Source organism: Lissotriton vulgaris, chromosome 6 (genome assembly GCF_964263255.1).
Source record: "Lissotriton vulgaris chromosome 6, aLisVul1.2, whole genome shotgun sequence".
NCBI classification, from domain to species: domain Eukaryota; kingdom Metazoa; phylum Chordata; class Amphibia; order Caudata; family Salamandridae; genus Lissotriton; species Lissotriton vulgaris.
In genome coordinates, this window is record NC_141694.1 from 1,837,270,944 (window position 1) to 1,837,289,728 (window position 18,785).

Genomic DNA, 18,785 nt, shown 5'->3' on the forward strand with positions numbered 1-18,785 from the left:
ACGATAGGTCTAGTTAAGATATCAAAGGATTTATATTAATTCCAGGAGACTTTCTTGTTAACTCTACTGTAAGCAAATAGTCTCAAAACTACTATGATATATAGAAGAAATTGGGTCATTGTTATTAAAAGCCCCAGTATTATTTTATAGGTTTCCAAAAGTCGGTGTTACCCAATCTAGAATTGATGGGTGAATCGAAGTTATACAGATCAGTTTCATAAGTGGAATTCTAGCCTCTATGGACACCTGACAACCAGCTCCAGTCTTCACTTTATCGGTCTTTGATGGAATGTTTGTTCAGACTATTCAAATGAAGTACGCTCAAAAGTCTACACTTGATCTTTTTCACTCCGAGCCATGGTTAGCTGTGAGCTTAATGCAGTTCTTATTTATTGAAAGATTTTTGGTTAAAGTGCCTACTAAGGTCCCAGATGTATTGTTAAGTGTAATTCTCCTTTTTTGTATCCCCGTGGGTAGTGCATTTAGCAGGGTACAATGACCGTTTATTACAACAATTAAGTGGAGTATCCCACCATTCAATATAATCTGTAATCTGTCCTTAGTAGATACCTGTAGTCGCAATAGGACCTCATGTAAATAGAGATAATATTTGGACCATTATTCTTTCAAAATAAGGTTTTGTAGATGAAGGTGTTGACAATAACTTTTTTTAATCGCACATATTCATGAAAAATAATTTGCCTAAAATAACTGATAATCTACCATTTTGAATTTTGATGATGAGACAAGTGGACTTGAATATATATTAGAAAGTGAGGTTAATGTAAATGAAGTTAATCAATGTTAAAGACAAAACTCCATAAGAGGCTCTGAACTATTTGTTCTCATCCTTTTTGATTTCCTTCTTGTACTCTCGAAAAAGAAATCTGATTGTCCAATCTTTTGTTTTTTCAGTAGGACCACGCGAGGTGCCAAGCCTGTTTTTGTGAGACATCTCCTCTACATGTGACAGGTGAGCAACAAAATCCTGCATGAATATTTAATTTCAATGAGCTACACGCAACAAGGAACATTTACCCATAACCAGTGTTGTTTTGCTAAATAAAGTTGGAGGTGTAAGAGTGTAATGATTATGCGTCAGCACAGGTTTATGCGTTGTTCCACCCTGATGCATAGGTACAAGCACAACGAGCTCTTAGAGTACATTAATCTTCTGCTATTGAACCTGAACCGTTTTGGGGCGCTAACGTCCCAGCCCATAATCCATGTGGACTGCAAACTGCCCAGAAAAATCGCTATGGCTTATGAAAAAGAACTTCTTTACCATATTATCTTTATGGAGCAGACATCCCAAGAAAATGCTGCAGATTGCGTTTGGCACCATTGTGACCACAGCCGGGATAGAGGGAATCCCAATGCAAAAAGCAGAGGGCATCTTCATGGTTTTCTCACTGAGGATCATGAGTGCTTACTTTCTTAGTTAACCCATATATACATAAGTGACATTCTGTCATAATAGCATGAGGTCATGTGTCCTCTATTTTCTGCACCAGGACAAAACAGTAGTTGTTGTTGACAAAGCTCTATCCATTGGTAACTTAGAGACTCAAAAGCTAGCCATAGACTCCACCAGAATCTACCACATGCCAGATTCCCCCAGTGGAATACTCAAACCTGTGACATCACAGCATCCCTAGTTTAGTGATCTGTCCGTTCCCGAGATCCTCTTTATTCATAAACAACATACTTAACATATCTGAAAAAGTACATTGTTCACCTTTATCAGCGCATTCTGTAGCGTCAGAAGTGCATCCACCATTAGCTGTGATTTGTTTTTGAGCACCTTTACAGGTTCAGCCTCTAATAGGCACTGAGATTATTGGGCATATTCTGAACTCTTTGTACCCTTGCGTCAGACTACACCTATGGGGCTTGTGATTTGTAACATGCTTGTTATTTTATTTGTTTGACGCAGCCATTATGGTAATGGCACTTTATTTCTTCCCAATAAAAAGAGGACTTTGTAATTTCATAATATTCAACTTCACTCCTAAATATACACTTGAATGTAAGTTTTCCCATTTTAATTCGCCAATTTGCCCCATCTGTTTCAGTTTTGCACAGTAAAAGGAGAAACGTTTCATCATAGATATACCACTAGTTAAAAGGGCCCCATGATCGAACTCTAGTACCTTCAACGAGTACTGAAGTCCTGTGGCTATGTGATCATGCAAGATCATTTCGCCAGCACAGTACAAAGAAGGCACCATATGCCGCACGACTTGGGTAGAAAATTGTGAACAGATTTCAGTTTATCCCCAGATCAGATATAGAAACAACTAAGAGTGGGAATAAGATAACCTGATTGATTTACACCCACCCAACCGCTTTAGCCAGTCTTGCGCACACATCCTAGGCCAACTCTTTGCTCTCATATTAGAATCCCAATTATCATATGAAGTAAAATACCAGGAAAGGTCCACCGTGGCAGCTTACCCAACAGTTGTGTAAAAGGCAGCAGCAAAGTCCACAGGTGCACAATGGAGTAATAAAAACCATTTTCTCATATTTTTTGTCAAAATTCTCAGGGATGAAGTATTAAAAAAAGTGATGGATAGACTGCTTGAATTAGTCCTCCGGCTGCGTCCCAGTCCATTGTTATTGTACACCCCATGCCACCTCATGCCAATTCTGAAAAGCAATTATGCTCTATGGTAGCTAGTTTAAATATTGGGTGGTAAACTACGTCTCAAAGCGAAAACGTGCTTTAATTTGATTAGCTGTGTGTCCTAGTTACATGCTCTGCTTTTCATCTTTTGCAACCGTTATGGTGGGTCTCTCGTTCTCATATATAGTTTGCTATGTATTATTTTCTTTTATTTTTAAACAATTTTTATTATGATTTTCAACAGATATTACAATACAGAACCTTACAGTCCAGGCATTCAATTACATCTGCAATGGACTAAATTGATTATTTTAACAGGCAGCACCAAAATCATATGCTCACTAACAAACAAAGTTGTTCTAAATGTTAAAATGCTGATTATAAATATCATTCTGAAACAACTGCTGCAACTGGTAAAAAACAATAAAAAAGTATTAAAAATGAAAATAATAATGGTCTGTGGTAGCGGCACAACATACGCTAATGCCTAGCGATGCTAACAGAAAAAGGCAGAGCAGCACAGAATAACTACACTATTAACAACACAATTTTATTATGAAGTAGAATCTAAAACAAGTGACAAGGATGGAGTAAATATATATTGTCGATTAGATTTTTATAATTTAATTAAAAAGGTTACAAATTCAGTGAAGTCAAAGTTCAAAATAGGGAATTTGAATGATGGAAGATAATACCATCCTGAGGAATACAAATGGGAGGAGTATTTAGGATCTGAAAAGGTAGGATTTTAAGAATTTTCTGAAACCATGATGATCTCATTCAGCATGGAGTCGGATTGGAAGAGAATTTCACAAATTTGTAGCTGTGACCGAGAAAGCCCTGTTGCCAAAACTGACCATCCTTGTACTTGGAATGCCTGCAGGAAACTGGCTACAAGTGTGCCATGAATGACTGTGATTATACCAAAAACATTTTTTGAGAAGAAACTCGTATAATTTCTTATATAACGGTCTCTGTGGTATTACTAAAGCCTTGCCGATACTTCTGTTTTATCAGTAGCCAGTGTAATTGAAGCAAAACCTGTGAGATGTGTGCTCTTCTAGCCATCTTGGTCACAATGTCAGCTGCCAAATTTGTATCTATTGTAGTAGATTAATTAGGTATTCAGGTGAAGCCGAATAAATGGCATTACTATAGTCCAATCTGGAATGTATAAGGACATTCATCACCAGTACATGAAGACTGTCTGCGATGTAGGTAAGGAATGTTCTCAGGGTTATTAAATGGCCAAAACAAGCTTTAACAACTTTTGTCACTTGTGCATTAAATGACAGATCGAGTTAACCTCAAAACCTAAATTTCTGATGGATACTTCTACCTGCAGATTCCTCACCTTGTGAACCTCTCTTGATGCCAGTCTGGATCAGAAAGTCTTCTGTAATAGCACCTCAGTGTTGGGTAGGGGTGCTCACTCAATTACGGGGTCAACCTCTGAACACCTAGTGATGTCATTGGAGGTGTAAGGTGCCCAGCCAATGTTCCAATGGCAAGTTCAATTTTTCTGTGTGGCCAAAGCTGATCCGGAGCTCGTCCATCTTTTCAATTGAGGCTTATGTATGTCTGCTTAAGAAATTGAGGGCAAGATGTCCATCACTTATCTTCATGATATTTGCTTGCGGAGTTAAGGCTGTGTCCCTGAGACCAGTTCTTGTGACCCCCTCCAAGAGTATGTGCATCCCCAGACCATCACAGAGAGATAGGCAAAACTCTAGATGGCCAGGGCAAAAGAAGGTCATCTTCATTCACTCTACCTCCTAAATCTTCCAGGAAACAAACACAAGTAGAAGAGGGGGCATGGTAAAGTCTCCCAGGTGTATCCTGTTTGCACAGATTTCTCTTAGAAACTGAAGTTGATTCTCATTCCTCCAGAACTGATGCCCTCCGTGCCACCTGATGACTTTGACTGCTGCCTAATGACTTTGACAGTACCTCAGGATCTTGCTCCAGGGCAGTTCTTAACTCTACTGAGAGTTCTGTGCTAGAGAGGTAGATCCTGCATTATTTCTGAATGCCATGTTTGAGGTGTTAAGAAGGGCTATGGCCCCTTCTGGTTTGTCTGTGGTTCCCAAGGGATCAGAGGGGCCAACGTTTGGACTTCTACCCACAAACCTTTCATCTGCTACATTTACACCCTTCCTGCCCCAACTTCGGCTCCATCTGCACAGACTCTTCAGCCAGGACTGCTACTTAAAGGTGCTAATCCTCTCTCGCCAGCACCAGCTCAAGAAATGTCGCTACCACCTGTATAGATTCATACTCGGACATCAGTGGCTTAGAAATCTGGGCGGATATCTGAAACTCAGCCTTTATCCATCCAACTGCACCTTATAGGTCTAGGAGAGAGGCACAAAGACTTGTAGAGGAGAGTGAGTATAGGAGAGCTGAAACTTTCCATGACTTATCTGGGATGGATTCAGATTCAATAGAGGATCCTTTTTGTGATGGGATGCAGGTATTCTTCATTACTTCATTACTGTTTTTCTAATTCTGATCTTTTTCAGGAATTTAGAGATGATGTGGGTTAGATACTTCTCCTAAGCTTACAATGCTAGATTCTTCTTGCCCTTTAACTACAGAGGTTTCTTCATATTATTCAATTAAGAAAACTGTAATCATTTTTGGAATTACCTGTGGTGTAAAGCCCCTAAGGTCCAACTCCATTTTATGTAGGCCCCAACTCCCTCTTAGATAATGAATGTAGGTCGCCGTATTCTAAATCTTAGACAATGGAATTTACCATCTTTCCCGATCAATGCAGAATCATTGTCATGTCTGCCATATAATGCAGATGTTGTCTGAACTTATTTTTCTAAGAACTAAAAAAGTTTCAAGTCCTTTGATTAATGACGGAGATATAACGCCTGATGTGACATTCTTCTGGGCGAAATACAGACATATAGCCAAAATAGCGTAGTCTGAATTGGTGTCCTTTTACCTGAAATGGTCATAAGGAAATGTCTGGGATGCACATAATCTACGTCAGACATTCCTAAACTTATGTCAGAAATTCAAATCTCTTAAAAGATTTAGTACATAAGGACTGCCACTTGACTACATGTCAGAGGTTTTTTGCCCAGATTATTGCACAATATTCTGCCAGAGATGGTCTTCCCTACTGCCTGCACATTTCGCAGATGCTACATCTCACCTGAAGCTAATAAAGCTGAATCCTGGAGGAAGACCGCAGCGTGTCTTGCCCTTCGCAGGGAACATAGTCTTCACGCCTCCGTTGATAAAGACAGTCTTTGCTGTCAACAAGGTATGCAGTGCATCTGTTCTCCCAAAGGAACTCCAGACTGCTAATTACTCTGACTTCCATGCTTTCTTAGTGTAGTGCATAGAAGTAGATGTTAGGGTGTTAGGATCTAGATGACATTTTAATGATGTTAAAAATGTTCATTTTATTCTCGTTATTTATAACATACCTCCATGCTGTTTTTATAATACTCTGTGTAGATGTTTTGAATATACTGAGAAACAGGTTGTTTCTGTAGTAATGAATACTTTTTACTGAAAAGGATTCATGCTTCTTAGTGCAGTGGGTGTCTGATATTGTTAATAATGGGAAAGAGAAAGGTTTGTTACTGTTACTATGGTGCCCCTGATCTCTTCATAGGGATTGTTAGTAACCCAAAAGCAATAGTTCTATTTCAATAACATATTGAGTAGTGTTCTGCAGGGTTAGAGTAACCTGTCTTTCATATTCATCGTTAGTGCATTGAACCAAGCTCACCCTTGTCACCCGTGGGTGGGAAAGCACGCATTGTAGAACTATTCCAGAGTTGTAGTTTACACAACACCTCTACTGCCTGTGGATGCAAAAGCTGCTATTTTGCCTGAGGCTCGGAAATCGGCTTCACATTCAGAAGAGCCTCTTTCAGTGAAGCGTTGTTAAATACCGTGCTTTCTGCCTGGTATTGGCCTTTTTTTTTACTTTGGCTGTAAATAAGTGCATGGCTACAAGGTATAGGCCTGATCCAAGAGGCACTAAAATCGCTTAATGCCACTTGCGTAAGGGATCATTATACTCATGCTATATGTGATATGGCTAAGTTAATAATTCCCAAACTGCCAGATCACCGGCAGTGTAATTTTTCATAATTGGTAAAGGAGGGGCAAGAAGCTCCCTATAAGATATAGTCTTACATGCTGCTGATTCGTTAGCTCAATCAATGGGCTCCTCACTTTCTTTAAGACGCCATACTTGGCTGGGGACCTCAAGTTTTTCAACAGATATCTAGAGCACTCAAATGGATTTCCTATTTGATGAGACAGAATTGTTTGGGGATGAGGCTAACACAGCACTTAAACCTTTAAATCTAGCAAAGCCACGGCTCAGTCCTAGGCCTTCCAACACCCCAAAAAGACTTATGGCAATTTCAGGTGCTGTGGGGATTCTCAAAAGCCTTTGGTTTTCATCAAAGGCAAATTCCTCAGCAACAGCAAATGGTAACATCCTATTTAGACAATATAGTGGTGGGGTCATTCAACAGGGCTGCCTATCTCTTCCTACTCTTCCTTCACCCCTCTCCCCAGAGTCCGGATAAGAAAGCAGTTCTAGTTTTGTCTTGTTGGATCACAAAAGATCAGTGGGGGGAAGAGTATTTCTGTAGTAGGGGATCTCTGTGTATAGTCATAATCTAGTGAATAGTCCCGCCCATGTGCGTGGACCCCGGCAATCAAAAATAATCTATTAAGTTGTCAAATCATGCAGACCCTGCAAGACACTTAAGAGAGAATTTAAAGACAAATAATGCAGCCTATATCCACAGGCTACACTGTCCAGTACTTCAACTAGAAATTCCACCAAACACACCACACACAACCCAGCCTGCAGTTTCTACCATAGAGAAACTTGCCTCCACCAGTAAAAGAGTCTGGAATGATAGAGAGGAAGGCATGGACAGACAAGCCCCATAGGCTGCCATTATGTGGCTTAAATAGGATACTGTGCCTTTAAGAGAACTTTCCAGAACTTTCTCCCAGTATCCCAGAATGCATAGCAGGTCCCTCTTACTTTCAGTTCTTTTTTCCTGCTCCTGCTAACAGGACCCTGGCATTGAGCTCTCCCTTGTTTCAAGGGTTTATTGGATTTTTTGTCACTTTTTTTGTATAAAAGTGTTTGAGTTTAGCTTTCTTGGTGCTTTTCTTCTCCCCTGTGTGTTGGTTCAGGTGTTTTAGGGCACTAAAAAGCCTGGTCTTTTTGACAAGTGCCCAGCATGTGGAAGGAAGAAGGCCAAGAGTGATCCACACGACGTCTGCATCGTCTGTCTCCCTGAAGAACATGTCCCTGAAGACTGTGGCATCTGCCAGCAGTTCTCAGCAAGGACCCTGAGGGACAGGCTGAAGATTAGGCTTCAAGGCCTTGAAGAGAGACGTCTGCAGGCTGCAGGTGGGTCTGGGCAGGCTGGGAAGGCTCCCTCTGCCTCTGCTGAGGCCTCTGGGGGCTCCCCAGAGGCAGGAAGACCAGCAAACGGTCCCAGTCTCCGTCGACGTCGATTGCATCGACGACGACGTCGAGAGGGATGACAGCGGTGTGTTCCCCATCTCCCCGGGGCTCAGGGTCGAGACGGCGTGACGATTCGACGTCGAAGGGCCTGGAGAGGCCGCCGCCGAAACCGCCGTCGACGGCATCGTCATCGTCGACGTCGGAGTCGACCTATCTACGCCGAAGACGGAGCGACAAGCATCGGCGCTCGCTGTCGAGGCGACACCGCCGATCGCCGTCGAGACAACGGTCGACGTCGAGGGGCTCCTCGACATCGAGGACCTCAAGAAGGAGGAATCGACGCTCGTCGTCGAACGGAACGCTCGACGTCGCGGAGGCGGCGTACGGCGTCACGAAAGAAGAGGTCGACGTCGCAGAGGCGGCATTCGACGTCGTGGAAGAAGAGATCGACGTCGCGGAGGTGCCGTTCGACGTCGCGGAGGTGGCGTTCGACGCCGGAGTCGCGGAGGCGACGTTCGACGCCGGAAAAATGACGCTCAGCATCGAGAAAGAAGAGATCGGCGTCTAGGAGTCGCTCCACCTCTCCTAAGCGGCGCAAGAGGAGTTCTGGCCCCAGAAGTCAGACTGGATCTAGTGGAGGACGCAAGAGGAAGCGATCGCCTGCTGAAGGGGCTGGATCTCAGCCCCCTTCGCCGAAGGGGTCACCGGGCTCGGTGTACTCTGTGGTGTACACACCATCTCGGCCTAGGTCGCCACCTCCACCTGTACCTAAGGAGGACCCTCCCACCAACCCTCCACTTCCGCCAGGCAGACCACTGCCACCGCTTCCACCGCATGGGCCTGCTCCTCGGTCAGTGATACCTCCGGTCCCTCCGCCGAGGTCCAAGTCATTACCTCCTCTGCCGACGCCCCCTAAGGGGACACCGAAACCTAGACCGCAGGAGGAACCGAGGAAGACTCCCCCACGGAAACCTGTGGAGCGGCCACGGACTGGCAGATCACGCTCTCGCTCTAGGAGGAAGGAGCGATCGCGCCACAGATCGTCCACGCGGTCGAGACACCGCCATAGGAGGCACAGATCTCGCTCTCACACGAGGTCCCCAGGGACCAGGGACTACTCTCCGACCTTGTCGGGATCACCGGACACGAGGGTGTCTCCGATTGATGACCTGGTGGCGTTCCATGATGTTCTTTTGAGAGGCGCTGCAAAGTTGGGCATATCTTTGACGGTGCCTACACCTAAGACATCGGTCATTTTCGAGACATTGCATCAGAAACACCTGTCTCGTCCACTGCTGCCTCTGGTGCCGGGCCTGGAGGAACCGGCCATGGCCCTTTTCCTCACTCCTGCGGTGACAAAGGCGGCTCCATCGAGATTGCTGAAAAAGTACCGGGCTCCCGATTCGGACCCGGCCTTTCTAAGGGCGGAACCTCTTCCGGATTCTGTGATTGTGACGGTGGCCCGCAAACAACATGCCACCACCCCGTCATCCATGGTTCCCCCGGATAAGGAGTCTAGATGGATGGATTCAGCAGGGAGGAAAGTACGTGGAACATCGGCGACCTCTATGAAGGCCGCGAGTGCCACGGCTTTGTTGGGACGCTACGACCGCGCCTTTGGGACTCCCTCCAGCAGTTTGCGGAACACTTGCCTCGCGAGAAGCGGGAGGACTTCCAGGAAGTGCTGAATGAAGGGATGCTGGTGGCGAATCAGATTATCAGCGCTGCAGCAGACTCATCCCTATTAGCGGCACATGGTTTTTGCCATGGAGTTAACCAGCGACGTCACGCCTGGCTCCGCCTTACGTCACTGAAACTGGACGCTCAGCAGAGGGTAGCCAACCTTCCATTCTCTGGCGCGACCCTCTTTGGGAAACATGCGGACAACGAGATGGCCCGCATGAAGGCGGAGGCCGAGACACTCACGGCTGTGGGTCTGGAGAAGCCTAAGGAAACGAAGAAATCGTACCGCCCATTCCAACGGCGGTTCGGTGGGCAAGGCAGAGGACGTGGCCAAGCTTCGGGACAGTCGCAACAGCAACAACAGTTCCGTAAGCCGTTCCAGAAATGCCCGAAGGGCAGAGGAGGCCAGCAGTCGGCTCCAGCGGCTAAGGGCCAGGCCGGGTCTAGGCCCTAGGAACCTACTTCCCCCGGATCTGTTACCCACTCGGGTAGGGGGGAGCATTCAATTTTTTCTGGCAGAGTGGAGAAAAATAACTCAGGACAAGTGGGTGCTGAATATTGTTTGCAATGGATAAAGTCTTCGGTACATCAGCCCGCCTCCAGCAATTCCACCGGTCAGCTCACAGTTTCAACTGCGCGAGCTTCAGGCGGAAGCGGATATCCTGTTAAGGAAAAGGTCGATAGAAGACGTACCTCTGTCTCAGAGAGGAAGAGGTCTGTACTCCTGGTTCTTCCTGGTTCGCAAGAAGGACAAGAACGAGTTCAGGCCCATTCTGGACTTGCGACAGGCAAACAAATGGATTTGCAGGGAAAAGTTTTGCATGCTGTCGTTGCATCAGATTTATCCTCAGTTGCAACAGGGAGACTGGCTATGTGCTATAGAACTACAGGATGCATACTTCCATGTGCCCATTGCACACAAACACAGGAAGTTCCTGCGGTTCCAAGTCGGCGCCAATCATTATCAATACACAGTACTCCCATTCGGACTGAAGTCTGCGCCGAGAACATTCTCGAAGTGCATGGCGGTGGTAGCAGCACACCTACGGAAGAACAAGGTGTTTGTCTACCCGTACATGGACGATTGGTTTATCAAGGCATCCTCCTTCTCGGAAGCGCGAGCACACTTCCAGAAGACGTGCGTTCTCTTGGACAAGCTGGGGTTGCACATCAACATGTCCAAGTCTGTCCCGACTCCGGTCCAATGCATACAGTACTTGGGAGCCTCCATCAATACGCTGTCAGCAAGCGTGTCTCCTTCGGAAGAGCGACGATTATCTCTCCTTCTGAAGGCTCAGGCTCTTATGACAACTCCATCTACAACAGTGAGGACGGTGTCTTCTCTATGGGGATCGATGGCCTCTTATATCTTCCTGACGCCACACGCACGGCTGCACATGAGACCGCTGCAGGAGTGCTTGGAAGACCAGTGGGATCAGAGGAAAGGATCTTGGGACGACAAGATACGACTGTCTCTGCATGCTCTTCAGTCTCTGAAGTGGTGGTGTTCAGCGGAGAATCTCCTCAGAGGGGTTCCCTTCCACAAGGACATTCCCACGCAGACTGTCGTGACGGATGCTTCTCTCCTGGGGTGGGGAGCGCACTCCGGAAACCTACAGATTCAAGGAACGTGGTCCCCGATGAAGGCCACGTATCACATCAATTTCCTGGAACTCAGAGCTGTTCACTTGGCACTGAAGGCCTTTCTTCCGTCCTTCCAGACCAACTCTCTGCTTGTACAGACGGACAATACCACCACGATGTATTACCTCAACAAGCAGGGGGGCTCGAGATCACGCACTCTGTCCCAGGAGGCGCAGGCGATCTGGCACTGGCTCCTAGCCAGAGGACTGACGATAACGGCTACCCATCTGCCAGGTGTGCAGAATGTTCAGGCAGACGCACTGAGCAGACTGGTTCAGGAAAACCAGGAATGGGTCATAAACGACGAAGTGCTAGGAGAAGTCTTCTCAAGGTGGGGAACTCCAGACGTAGATCTGTTCGCCACCGCCGAAATCAGCAAATGCCGAGACTTCGCCTCCAGGTACTTCCAGCAGGGAACGCTGGGGAATGCGTTATGGATCAACTGGTCGAACAGCTTTCTGTACGCTTTTCCTCCCATTCCCCTGATTCCGGCGGTGCTCATCAAGCTGGCCCGGTCCAGGGCTCGGATGATACTCATTGCCCCGGAGTGGCCCAGACAATGGTGGTTCACGGACCTGCTTCACCGGTCTCTCCTTCCTCACATTCGGCTGCCGTGCAGGCCGGACCTTCTCACGAAGCTCGGGGGACGGATGTTACACCCCAACCTCTCGTCTTTGAGTTTGGCGGCATGGCTCCTGAGATAGTGCAATATGGCCATCTGAATCTGCCCGAGGATTGTATGGACATACTGAAGGAGTCTAAGAGACCTTCCACTCGGACTTCCTATGCTTGCAAGTGGAAGAGGTTTTGTATCTGGTGCCAGTCTAAGAACCATGACCCGACGACGTGTAAGGAAGATGTCACCCTGCCTTACCTTCTACATTTGGCGCAGTCTGGACTTAATGTTCATTCCATTAAGGTTCATCTCGCTGCATTGAGTGCCTACAGGAAATGCCCTTCACAGACTTCCTTTTTCCAGATCCCTGTGATCAAAGATTTTCTGGAAGGATTGAAGAAAGTATTCCCTCCTGTCAGGCTTCCTTTGCCTTCATGGGAACTGAATGTGGTGCTGTCCAGGTTGATGAAGGAGCCTTTTGAACCTATTCATAAGGCTTCGTTGCAGCACCTGTCCTGGAAGGCGGTGTTCCTCGTGGCCATTACATCGGCCCACGGGGTGAGTGAAATTCAGGCGTTGTGTTGCCAAGAACCTTATACTGTATTTCATGCTGCTAAGGTTGTTATGCGTACTCACCCTAAATTTCTTCCCAAGGTTATTTCTGATTTTCATGTCAAACAGACCATAACTTTGCCTACGTTTTCTCAAAATCCTTCATCTCCAGCGGAAAGGTCTCTCCATTCCCTGGATGTTAGGAGGGTGTTGAAATTTTATCTGGATAAAACCAAAGATATTCGTAGGTCTGACCAGTTGTTTATTAATTATGGATCAGTCAGGACGGGTCTTGCTACCTCTAAGCAGTCCATTTCTAGGTGGATTGTGTCCTGCATACAATTGTGTTATCAAAAGGCTAATAAGACCTTAGGAGGTAAGCCTAAGGCTCATTCCACCAGGGGCAAAGCTGCCACGACAGCCTTGCTCCGTAACGTGCTGATTGCTGAAATCTGCAAAGCAGCCACTTGGAAGTCGGTCCATACCTTTGCTAAGCATTACTGTCTGGACACTGATGCCAGGGCAGATGCTCAGGTTGGACAGGCCTCGCTGCGGAATTTGTTCGCACAATAGTGGTGTTGATTTCTTTCTCCACCGCCGCTTTGGTGTGGGGATGGGCTTGCCATTCTATTCACTAGATTATGACTATACACAGAGATCCCCTATTACAGAAGGAGTAGTTTCTGTCCTGTAACTCCAGTTCTGTAGTAGGGGTATCTCTGTTATAGTCATAAGCGCCCGCCCTCCTCCCCGGTGGAGATAATTCTTCATGTCAGGAATGCTACAGGTCTGGCGTGCTACGCCTTCAAAAAGAACTGAAAGTAAGAGGGACCTGCTATGCATTCTGGGATACTGGGAGAAAGTTCTGGAAAGTTCTCTTAAAGGCACAGTATCCTATTTAAGCCACATAATGGCAGCCTATGGGGCTTGTCTGTCCATGCCTCCCTCTCTATCATTCCAGAGTCTTTTAATGGTGGAGGCAAGTTTCTCTATGGTAGAAACTGCAGGCTGGGTTGTGTGTGGTGTGTTTGGTGGAATTTCTAGTTGAAGTACTGGACAGTGTAGCCTGTGGATATAGGCTGCATTATTTGTCTTTAAATTCTCTCTTAAGTGTCTTGCAGGGTCTGCATGATTTGACAACTTAATAGATTATTTTTGATTGCCGGGGTCCATGCGCCGAAGGCGCGCCTAAGGCAAGCCCGTCTGCGCCCGTCCGCGGCGGGCCGGGACCAGGGGCCATGCACCCTGCCCCTTCTCAGGTGTATACCTCAGCCCAACTCATTGCTCTCACTGCTGTCTCCCCTCCCTTACCTTCACTCTTGCAACACATTGACACACTTGGTATTCTCGTTTCTCCCCCTATTCACCCTACTCTGGCTTCTTCTAGTCCCATTCCTCCTGCTGCTGATTCCCTTCGCCCACCCTGCTTCCCCTTCGTCCCTGTCCCCACTGCAGCTTCTGCCTTACGGCTCAACACCCGCTCTGCTGTCAAACATCAAACAGCTCTCTTCAACCTCCTTACCACTGATTCCCCTGATTTCCTTTTTCTGACTGAAACCTGGTTCAGTGCTGATTCCCTTCCCGACCTCTTAGCCATTCTCCCTTACACCCATTACGCCCTCCGGGCCGATCGCCCGGATAGTAAGGTGGGGGGAAGGGTGGCGATGATCATTCGGTCAACCTTCAAATTTCAACCCCTCGACTACCCCCCCCATACCCAACGTGGACTACCTTGTGGCTCGCTCTCTTAATCTTTCTGCCCCCCTCACTGTTGTCCTTGTGTACCGCCCCCCTCAATCCATGCCTTCCTTTGTAGCCTCCCTTCAGGACCTTATGGCCACTCTTGTGGTCAACAATTCCTCCGTCCTTCTGCTCGGCCACTTCAATTATTGGCCGGGCGACCCCATGGAAGACCTCCCCTCCAAAGATTTTTCGGGCACTCTTCAATGTCTAAACCTCACTTCTCACGTCTCAGTCCCTACTCACACCCAGGGTCATATCTTGGACCAAATTTGGTCCTCACGTCCCATTGTTTCACCCCCCCTCATATCCCCATGCGTGTGGTCGGATCATTTTAACATCTCTTTCTCTATCCATCTGGGAGCGGTCGATAAGTCTCCCCGTCCGAAAAACATCTTAGCTCGCAATTGGAATCGGACCGACCTTGACTCCCTCTCGCTCACTTTGGCCTCCTCTGCCCCCAACCTCACTAATCTTCCTCTTGAATCCCAGGTTAACGCTATCGGCACATGGCTCTCCTCTTCGTGCGATCCAGTCACCCCGCTTAGAAAGATCAAGGCGGTCCGTCCATATGACGCGCACAAATGGTTCTCCCCAGAACTTAAAACACTTAAACTCGACCTTAGGCGGTCAGAACGCCACTGGAGACTGAACTATTGCCCCTCTTTGCGCGTCAAATACAAATCACTCCTCTCTGAATATAAAAAGGCGATCTTAGCGGCTAAAACCGCATACTTCACCGAGAGAGTAGCTCTCGCGGCTAACAAACCCCGTGAAATCCTCTCTCTGGTCCACAATCTCGCCACCTCTGATCGCTCCACTTCTAGTTTAGTTCCCTCACAGTCCCTCTGTTCTTCACTTAACGACTTTTTTATCGACAAGATCGTGAAGATTAAAGCCAACATTCCCACAGTGCCTCAACCCCGTCCCACCTGCTTCCCTATCCGTCCCTCTTCCTCTTTTGCCCTTTTCCCTCCCATCTCCACCGATTTATTCTTAAAACTTTTGGTCAAAACCAAGTCCGGTTCTCGTGCAGATTGCGCGCCAGCACGCATTCTCAAAACTCTTTTCACCAACTGTCCTGCCCCCCCTCTTGCTCTTCTTAATTCCTCTCTGGCTCTTGGATCTGTCCCCTCTTCCTTCAAATCCGCTATAATCCTTCCCATTCTAAAAAAAACTGGCCTAGATCCCTCTCTTCCTTCCAATTTCCGCCCCATTTCTCTTCTTCCCTACCTCGGCAAGATCCTTGAAGCTCATGTCACTTCCTGCCTCTCCACTTATATAGAGGAGAACGGCCTCCTTGCATCCCACCAGGCGGGATTCCGCCCAGGCCACTGCATGGAGATGGTGGTCCTCGCAGTCTTGGACGAGCTCAAGGGGAAGGCCGATTCCAACCTCCCCCAAGCCCTGGTCCTTCTCGATCTGTCCGCTGCGTTTGACACGGTTGACCATTCCATCCTTCTCGACCGTGTCAGCGCAGCGGGCATTTGGGGCACGGCCTTCTCCTGGCTGGCGTCCTTCCTGCGGGACAGGTTCCAGGCAGTCCATCTCCCCGTTTTTTCTGCTCCCCCCCGCCCTGTCAATTGCGGCGTTCCCCAAGGTTCCTCTCTCTCCCCCCTCCTTTTCAATCTTTACATTCACCCCCTCATCACCTCTCTCCTTGAGCTGGGGTCTCGGTGTACAAATACGCAGATGACCTCCAGCTCGTCTTTGATCTTTCCTCTTCCCCTGATTCTCTTCCCAAGTTCTGCTCCATTTTAGTCTTCATCTCTGACTGGATGAGCGCTAACCATCTGAAGCTCAATCCAGACAAGACGGAACTTGTTCTCACTGGTGGCCCCTCCAACCCTTGGTCCCCTGCACATTGGCCCCCCCCCGGTGCCCGCCTCCTCTGTTCGCACTCTTGGCATTAAAGTCAGTCATGACTTATCCATGCACAGTCAGATCTGCTCCGTCGTGTCTGCTTGCTTACTCTCTCTTCGTTTAATCCGGAAAATTTCACGCTTTTTTTCTACCGATGCACTTAAATCCATAGTCATGGCCCTTGTCATCTCCCGCCTTGACTATGGGAATGGCCTGTACGTGGGCATACCGGCTTACGAATCCCGCCGCCTACAGGCCATTCAAAATCAAGCTGCTCGTCTTATCCTTTCCCTCCCCAAATCTTCTCACATCACCCCGGCTCTCAAATCACTTCATTGGCTTCCAGTTCACTTTAGATCCTTTTTCAAATTGGCCTGTTTAGCTTTTCGGGCTCATTTCCGTTCTGCGCCCCTGTTCATCACTTCTCTTGTTTCTTCTTATGCCCCGGTCCGCACTCTCCGCTCTTCTTCTCTTTCTCTTCTTCATATCCCTCGCTTCCGTAAATCCAGAACGGGGGGCACTCAGTTCTCAGTCCTGGCCCCCCAGTTCTGGAACAGTCTTCCTCTCTCTATCCGCTCCATTCCCATCTACACTCACTTCTGCAAAGCTCTTAAAACTTTTCTTTTCTTTCAGGCATTCCCTTCCTAAAACCTCCTTGGGTTCCCTCTGCTGAGCTCTGATCAGGTCCCCAGCGCCAGGAAGCCGTTCGGCCACCGTGTGCTTTATTAAATACTTTATTCATTCGTTCATTCATTCATGCACATGGGCGGGACTATTCACTAGATTATGACTATAACAGAGATACCCCTACTACAGAACTGGAGTTACAGGACAGAAACTACTCCTATTTTCTCATCTGGGCTTTAACTACAGACAGGTGGATACTGTAAATAATAGAAAAGGGTTATATTCTACCTTTTATTCAATTCCCCCTCACATGCCCCAACTCCAGGCTTGTCAGATGGAACAATATGTTCGAGGCATGTGGGCTGCTGAATTCATATCTGTGCATAGATCACCGCCTAGTATTGGGTCCGGATGAAGTTGTCCTGGAAGAGTCTTCGAAGTATCACGAGATAGGTGACTCCTCCCCTGGACTACAGTGCGCATGGGCATCTTCTCCATCCTCAGATTGTTTTTTTCCACCATTGGGTTCAGGTGTTACTCCTATACTCCAACTTCGGAATCGAAACAGAACTTTTCTAAAGGCCTTCGACTTAGACGGTATTGTTTTTGCTCGGTACTCTTTGACTCAATCCAACGTTCCATCTCAAACTGGTCTTCGATGCGGGCCGTTGGACCTTTTCGACGCCATGTGGGCCTGCTGCCGATGGATAGGAGCCCGTTCAAAAGGTGCCCACAATGCCACTCCAAGTTCCCGCATACTGACAAACACTCAGTATGCAACAAGTGCCTATCACCAGACCATAAAGAAGAAACCTGCCCAGCCTGTGCCCAATTCCGTTAGAAAAAAACCATCCGGATTCGACGGGCCGCTCGGCAAGAGATGCAGCGACAGGTACCTGAACCAGACAACATCTTCGATGATGACCAAGAACTTCCAGGAGCTGAAGATTCGGACCTAGAGATCGTCACCGTCGAGGACTACTCGGACGACTAGTTCCCACCGGGGCAAATCGGAAGTACACTGCCACCGACACCTATTACCCCGTTACCGAAGGCTCCGGGCGAGGCATCGCCAAAAGGCCTTAGCCAAGATCCGAAGAATCATTCGCCAGCCCCGTCGTCCGGCTCGGCTCCGAAACCGAAACCTAAGCCTTCAGAGACCCCAAGGCCAAGTAACGTGATCCCAAAGAAGGTTCCAGAACCCAAGATACAGGGTGGTAACAGGTCTGTCGGTGGCAGTGACAGACGGTACCATTTGTAAAGCAGTAATTCCTGTGTCAGTGCGTGAGTGCTGGGGGCATTCGGAAAACGTTTTATTAATTTTATAAATTACTTTATAACTTGTACAGCTTAGAATTGGCAATTGACTTGGGGAAATTCTAAGGTGCTTGGGGAATTTACTTGCTCTGTGTGATATTTGCCTGTGTTGCCTGCCCCTTCCGCCGCGTCCATTGTGGGCGTTTGCTGCGGAGGGTGAGAAGCCCATCACTTCCGGGTCTACAGGAAGGAGGGTAACGTTCTAGTTTCGCCGTCCTGACCCTATTTAATGCGGGGAAGACAGCGGCCGCGCGGTGGATACAGGTCTGTCGGTGGCTGTGACAGACTGTACCATTTGTAAAGCAGTAATGCATTTGTCAGTGCGTGAGCGCTGGGAGTATTCGGAAAAGTTTTATTAATTTTATAAATTACTTTTTAACTTGTACAGCTCAGAAGTGGCAATTGACTTGGGGAAATTCTAAGGTGCTTGGGGAATTTACCAGCTCTGTGTGCTATTTGCCTGTGTTGCCCGCCCCGTTCCGCTGCGTCCATTGTGGGCGTTTGCTGCGGAGGGTGAGGAGCCCATCACTTCCGGGTCTACAGGAAGGTGGGTAACGTTCTAGTTTCGCCGTCCTGACCCCTATTTAATGTGGGGAAGACGCGTGCAACGGGTGCGCCAAAGGCAAGCCTGTCTGCGCCCGTCC

The 18,785-nt window shown here is 47.6% G+C and overlaps 1 protein-coding gene across 2 annotated transcripts in view; it reads left to right on the forward strand.

The window, feature by feature from the left end:
* Window positions 1-18,785, forward strand: part of MAPRE3 (microtubule associated protein RP/EB family member 3) — an 832,303-nt gene that overhangs the window by 201,425 nt on the left and 612,093 nt on the right. For both annotated transcript variants that reach the window (XM_086928121.1, XM_086928120.1), the window contains exon 2: window positions 916-973. The gene's annotated coding sequence lies outside the window, so the exon portion shown is untranslated. The remainder of the gene's footprint in view (window positions 1-915; window positions 974-18,785) is intronic.